The following is a 6,000-nucleotide window of genomic DNA, read 5'->3' on the forward strand; positions in this document are numbered from 1 at the left end:
CTGCTAAATGTAGACAGCTGTCTAAATATCCCCTCTGAGTGAGGAGACATTAAAACCACAAGCACTGGAGCCACAGAGGATTATTGAAGTCACCCAAACTCTGGTTTAATTAAAAATTAATTCTAGAAAAACCATCCCATTTAATTTTAACCTGCCAATGGGTATTCAGAAGCAACTCTTTCTTCAGGGCAACCAACCTCAGAGCTGAGGACACGAGCAGGGTCTCCCTTGATGCATTTGAGGGGGCACAGCTGCTTTGTGATACCTCAAATGCCCCTTCAGTGGCATCAAGCCCCTGCTGCTGAGCATGTACAGGTTTGATAACTACACTGCACCATTAAGAGAGGGGTTTTAAATAACTCCTCCTTGTGCCATAAAGCTCACTGTTCATTCCCTGTGCTTTTATTACTTTTGTGCTGATAACTTTCCTGTACGGCTTCTCTCCGAAAATGTTCCTTCCTGCTAAAGATTTTCTTTCCACTGGTGCACCAGGATTAACTAAAACATCCCCAGGATTTGGTGCTTTGGTGCAATGAGTGCTAGGGTAGCTTTCTTTTTTTCCTTTTAAGAAATAATCAAGTGTCTGCAGGTATTCTGCATGTTCCTGCAGCTCTGATCAGAGATTCTGACTCGTCTGCGAGGTCCTTCTTGGATGCACGGCTTTGGATTAGTCGGTTGTGTTGTGAAATGGGGGAGACCTGTGGCTCTGGAAAACCTCATGGACTAATGGTTTCTTAGGGAAACTAGGAGTCCTCTGTCTCGGGCTGTGGTTATCCAACTCTGGAGCTGGATGATGCCTCTGTGTTGCTCAGTTGCTCCTCAGAAGTGTGGACCATATCCCACCAAGAGCTGTGAGATGTGTCCAGCTCCCACAGGGCTGAGGATCCCCAAAACCTGCTGCACTGGGGAGGATGCCCTGGGCTGTTTTGGCTGCCTGGTGAGTGCTCCTTGAGCAGCAATGGGTGCTTGGCAGCATTTCTGACCCACACAAACCCAGAGCAGTGGTTTTGGATCCCCCCCATTTGCCCCTGGGTGCTGCTGCAAGGCTGTCCCTGAGTTGCTCTGCATACCCAGGCTAAAAAGATGTTTAGCTTTAATTATGGCTGGAAGCAAACTTGTCTGCTGCCCAGTTCACTTGTAGTCATGGCTGATGCTGGATTTATCATTCCTGGTCCCCAGAGCACTGTTTGCTCCACTGGTCATTTCTAACTTGGCTGAGAACTGCTTTGGGGCTTGTTGTGCTTTCATCTGTGCTGCACGATTGGAAAGACACAGTCAGGAGAAATTAATTTCTCTTGTCCAGGACAACACATAACGTTTGCAGCTTGCCTGAAGTCTGTCTCGAGGGCTCCCCTGGGCAGGCTCCAGCAGAGGGTGCAGTGGCTTTTTGTGTCTGCCCAGCTGGTTTTTAGGAAAGGTTGTCGTCCTCCCTCACTTCTCTTTATTCTATTTTTTTTTTTTAAGGCAAAAAGAGATTGTAAGGCCTTTCTTCTGTCTGAAGACTCGAGTTGTTTAATGCCCATATCAAAAACAATCTCTACTCGATTTTAGGAAGAAGTATAGCAGTGTTATGGTTCATTTAACAAGCTCTCTGATATCCAACTGTTTGAAACCTTTGTCAACAGGCAACAGATGGGAGGCTTACAAGTGTGCTTTTATATTTAATTTTGTATGTTTCTATGAAGCCTTTATGTATTAATTGTGTTGGGGCTGTTAAAATGTTGTGCTGCTTTTTGGGGTGTGCCATTCCCAGTGTTTGTAGCGAGGGAAGGACACTGCTTCCCTCATGTTACCAGTTCCCTGCCTCTCTGTTATCAGCAGAGCATTACTCAGTGGATCTTTTAACCTTTAGACTCCTGCTTTCAAAATGCACAGACTGTGGAAAACTGGCTGTCCTTGAAATCAAGTAGGAAACCTCTTCCAGTGCTCAGTGGCTGCTCCTTCCAGTGTCTGCATAGACTGACATGAGCTTTTTTCCTTGGAATAACAAGTTTTAAATGGTGCCTGTGCAATACTCACAGTTGGACAGGAGGAACTTGACACCACAGTGATGAGGCCCTCCTTTGTGGCCCTGGTTATGATCCTTATCTCAACCAGTTGTGAATGATTCCTCTGCCACCAAGGGTCAGTCAAACCACGCTGGAGAATTGCTGAGTGTCAAGCTTTGGTCAGAAAAGTCTGGTTGGGTGCTTTTTATTTAAAAAAAAATTAAAAAGAAAGAACAATCTCCCCTCAAACACTGGTCCTACAAAGGGCCAGCAGGTATTTTGCCCCTGGCCAGGCAGGACCAGCATGGTGAGAGCTGGGCAGCCTCACCACACGCTTGCCCAGGCTCGGTGCTGCCCCTGAGTGCCAGTGCCTGGTGAGAAGGGGCAGAGGATAACTTCCCCAGATTACAGAGCAGGGTTTGATGCTGCAGGCTGAGCTGATCAGGGCCTTGACATTCTCATAGCAATGAGCTGCTGTGCCAAGTTCCCCCAGTGCCAAGCACCAAGTCCCCAGAAGGTCCCCGACCCCTCTGCAGCGGTGTGGGGGTTCATTTATTTTATAGTGCCAGTTCTGATTGACAGGAGTTGGCATGGGGATAATGAGGACTGCTGCAGAAATGATCTGTGGGTCTGCAAAACCTGCCCTTTGAACACCCAGCATGCAAATTTTACATCTCCAGTGGGATGGGGCTTTCAGGGGCTCTTTAAGACCCAGAACGTTGTGACTCAGTGCAGCCTAATTGGATTCAGCCTCCTAATTCAAGTCTATGTTCTCTCCATAATGAGCTACAGATCTTACAGAGATTATTGGTGGGACATCAGTGAGTTGCTGTGAGCACCAAATTTATTCTTTTTGCAAAGGAAGAGAGAGCCAAGGCCTCGATGATGCTGCTGGTGCACCCCAGCAGAGCCCCCCTCCCTGCCTGGCTGCTCTAACAGCTCTGTGCATTGATCTAATGAGGGCCAAAAAGTGATCTAATTCCTGCAGGAGCCACACTGAGCCATTCAGTTTCCATACTCAGACCTGCTGCTCCCTCTGAAATCTTAGGGCCATGCCAAGGACATCAGCTCAGGCCTGGGTATAGCCTGGGACCACGTGTTCTCCTGCTTGTGGCCATTTGATTCATCTATTTGCCTTGAGCTGTCTCTAGACATCACTAAACATCTTGCTAATGTGTTTGAAAAGCCTGTTGTTTCTTTAAATTCCCTCATTTCAATGTGATATTTTTTTTTATATTTATATGTGCCAATGTGATCCCTGTTGTTACACCAGGTTTGGAAAGTTTCCACTGAACCTGCTCAGATGTGTTGGGCTCAGAGGATTTGGCTACAAGTAAGGGGCACAAATTCAGCAGCTCCTTGACCCTGTTCTCCTGGTAGAAAGAGAAAATGAGTTAATCCCACTTCCTCCTTTCCTTCCTGATGAATGATCTGAGAAATTGGGTGAACTTCCCACATCTCTCAGAGAGGAAAGCAGCCAGATGCTGGTCAGTGTTCCAGCTTCCCCATTACTTGTGCTGTGAGTCAAAGCTGATGCAGGTGAAGGGGTAACATTTTTGTTTCTGGAGGTCCTTTCTCAGAGGAAGGGCTGTGAGCCCCCATTTGCTGTTGAGGATGCCCTAGAATGCAATAGCAGATGATCCCTGGGGGAGAGTGGTGTCAGAGCAGGTTGGGATGAATTGTCATGGAGGGCAAGATGAGATTATTTCACCCATTCCTTAAATTAAATCATAGAATGGTTTGGGTTGGAAGGAACCTTAAAACTCATCTTGTTCCACCCCTCTGCCATGGGCAGGGACACCTTCCACCAGCCCAGGTTGCTCCAACACCCTGTCCCAACCTGCGCCTTGGACACTTCCAGGGATCCAGGGGCCAGCCACAGCTCCTCTGGGCAACCTGTGCCAGGGCCTCCCCACCCTCGAAGGGAAGGATTCCTTCCTGATATCTAATCTACCCTAACCCTGCCTCTGGCAGTTTAAAGCCATTCCCTGGGCCTCCTGTGGCTCTTGGTTCAGCTCCACTCTGAGGGGGGACTCAGTGACTGTTTCAGTAAATGACTGTGAGATGCTCTGTGTGATTTCAGCTTCCACGGTATTCCCATGGAAAAAAGGAACCAAAACCAGCATGAATGCCCCTGAGAAACCTTCCTGTGAACATCATACAGCCTTGAGTAAACTCAAAATCTTAGACATGGAGGGAAGAGGAGGGGAGTTGCCAAGGCTCTTTGCAATGAACAGGAGGTGTGAGCTTGCCCCAGGCAAAGGCTGCCCACTGCTCTGCTCTGCTGATAAACAGTCCTGAAAAGCCCTCAGCCAGCTCTAGCTGGTAATTAATAGGTGATTGATTAGTTGGAGTCCGTAATGGGTGTTTCCATTCGGGTATTTAGTCCATTAGGGTATTTCCCTAATGACCAAAGCAAGCTGAAGCCCTGGTGTGCAAGCTGAGCTGCATCCTGTGCTCTGCATCCCTTCAGGGAAGACAACCTTGTTCCTCCAGCTCCCTGTGCTTCCTAGCAAAAAGTTCCAACCCTAACCTAGCTGTATATATATATCTATATTCTTCAAAAACCATGAGGCAATATTTTCCTACTGAAAAGTTACTCCACCCCTCACTTCCAGCGAGCCTTCATTTTCATTCTCCTTGAAAAAAGTACATCTTGTTTCAGCTCTGTCCTGGTCTCATTTTCTTTTTTGCATTTGCAGTTAATTTCCTACTTTAAAAGAAAAAACCAGAAAAGTCTTTGATTTACTAGATTGGCTAAATTCAATATTTTTCCCAGAAACAGTGGCTCAGTGTTTCCTAACAATGAAGTTCAAACGTTGGAATGATATAATTTCCTCACTTCTGACACTCTTCAAAAATCAGCCTATTGCATCCAGTTTGGGCTCCTTCATATCCCTGTGGCATGCTTAGCATAAATTTTATCCACTTTAAACAATAGCTGTGTTTGCCACACAGTGTCCTAAAGCTGCAAGGTCTGATTCGTGATACGAATAACACACACAGTTGGATACCTACATTAAGTATGGATGATGAGATCACTTCCAGTAAAATCCTGAAATGCAGTAATGTGAAAAACATCTGGTTGTTGTGCATTTGATTTAAAGTTGGAAGCCTGGGACAAAGAGACTATACATTTATTAATGAGTTCTCTGCTTTATGGAGGTTTCCGTGCAATTTACTCGTTAAAGACTTCAAAAGCAGGAAATTATACCACCTCTTGATTGAAATTAGCTTATTGGACATCAAAAGAAGGAAAATATATGATCTCTTGGTGGAAATTAATTACTGCATTACATTGGTTTTTTTTTTTTAAATAATAATCTGAATTTAACATAGTAATTTCCTCCTATGAACTGATGCAATATGTCTGTGTTTGTTTATGTACACATGTGCCAAAAAAAAATTAAAAAAAGGGGGGAGAAATATTTGGAGTTCTGGGAGCTGGCCATCCCCAGCCATGCTGATTCCTTAGCTGGAGTTGCTGGTGCATGCACAAGGGGAAGCCCAGAGCAGGGACTCAGGGGCTGCCATGGTACAATCCTGTGGCCTTTGCCAAATGTTTAAAGCCATGTGAGGTGGCTAAATGATGTCTCCTCTCCAGAACAAAGAGAAGAAGGGATGCAGCACCATCCCTCCATCACTTCTCTCCTGGATTAGTGCCTGACATCCCCTTTGTGCCCTGGGCAAGGCTCTTGAGGGGGTTGTGTCTGTGTCCCCCCAGCAAAAATGTACAAAAAAGTTTGAGCAAGCTGTGGTAACCATGGAAATCCTGCTGTTTAGCGAATTGGAGAGAGGAAAATTCAACAGGGATGGCCAAGGGGATGAATTAGAGCTGCCCCTTGGCAAGCACACCAGAGAAACTAGTGGGGTTTGGTTGTTGGTTTTTTTTAAAAAAAAACACGTACACATATGAAATTTCTAATTTTTCATTCACTGCTGACTCTCTGCTCTGAGAACTGGAAAATATTTGCAGAGGCATTGCAACTTTTGCCACGTTTCACTTGAAGTC

This window comes from Manacus vitellinus, unplaced genomic scaffold (genome assembly GCF_001715985.3).
Source record: "Manacus vitellinus isolate BGI_N305 unplaced genomic scaffold, ASM171598v3 ctg7180002428403_pilon, whole genome shotgun sequence".
Taxonomy (NCBI): Eukaryota; Metazoa; Chordata; class Aves; order Passeriformes; family Pipridae; genus Manacus; species Manacus vitellinus.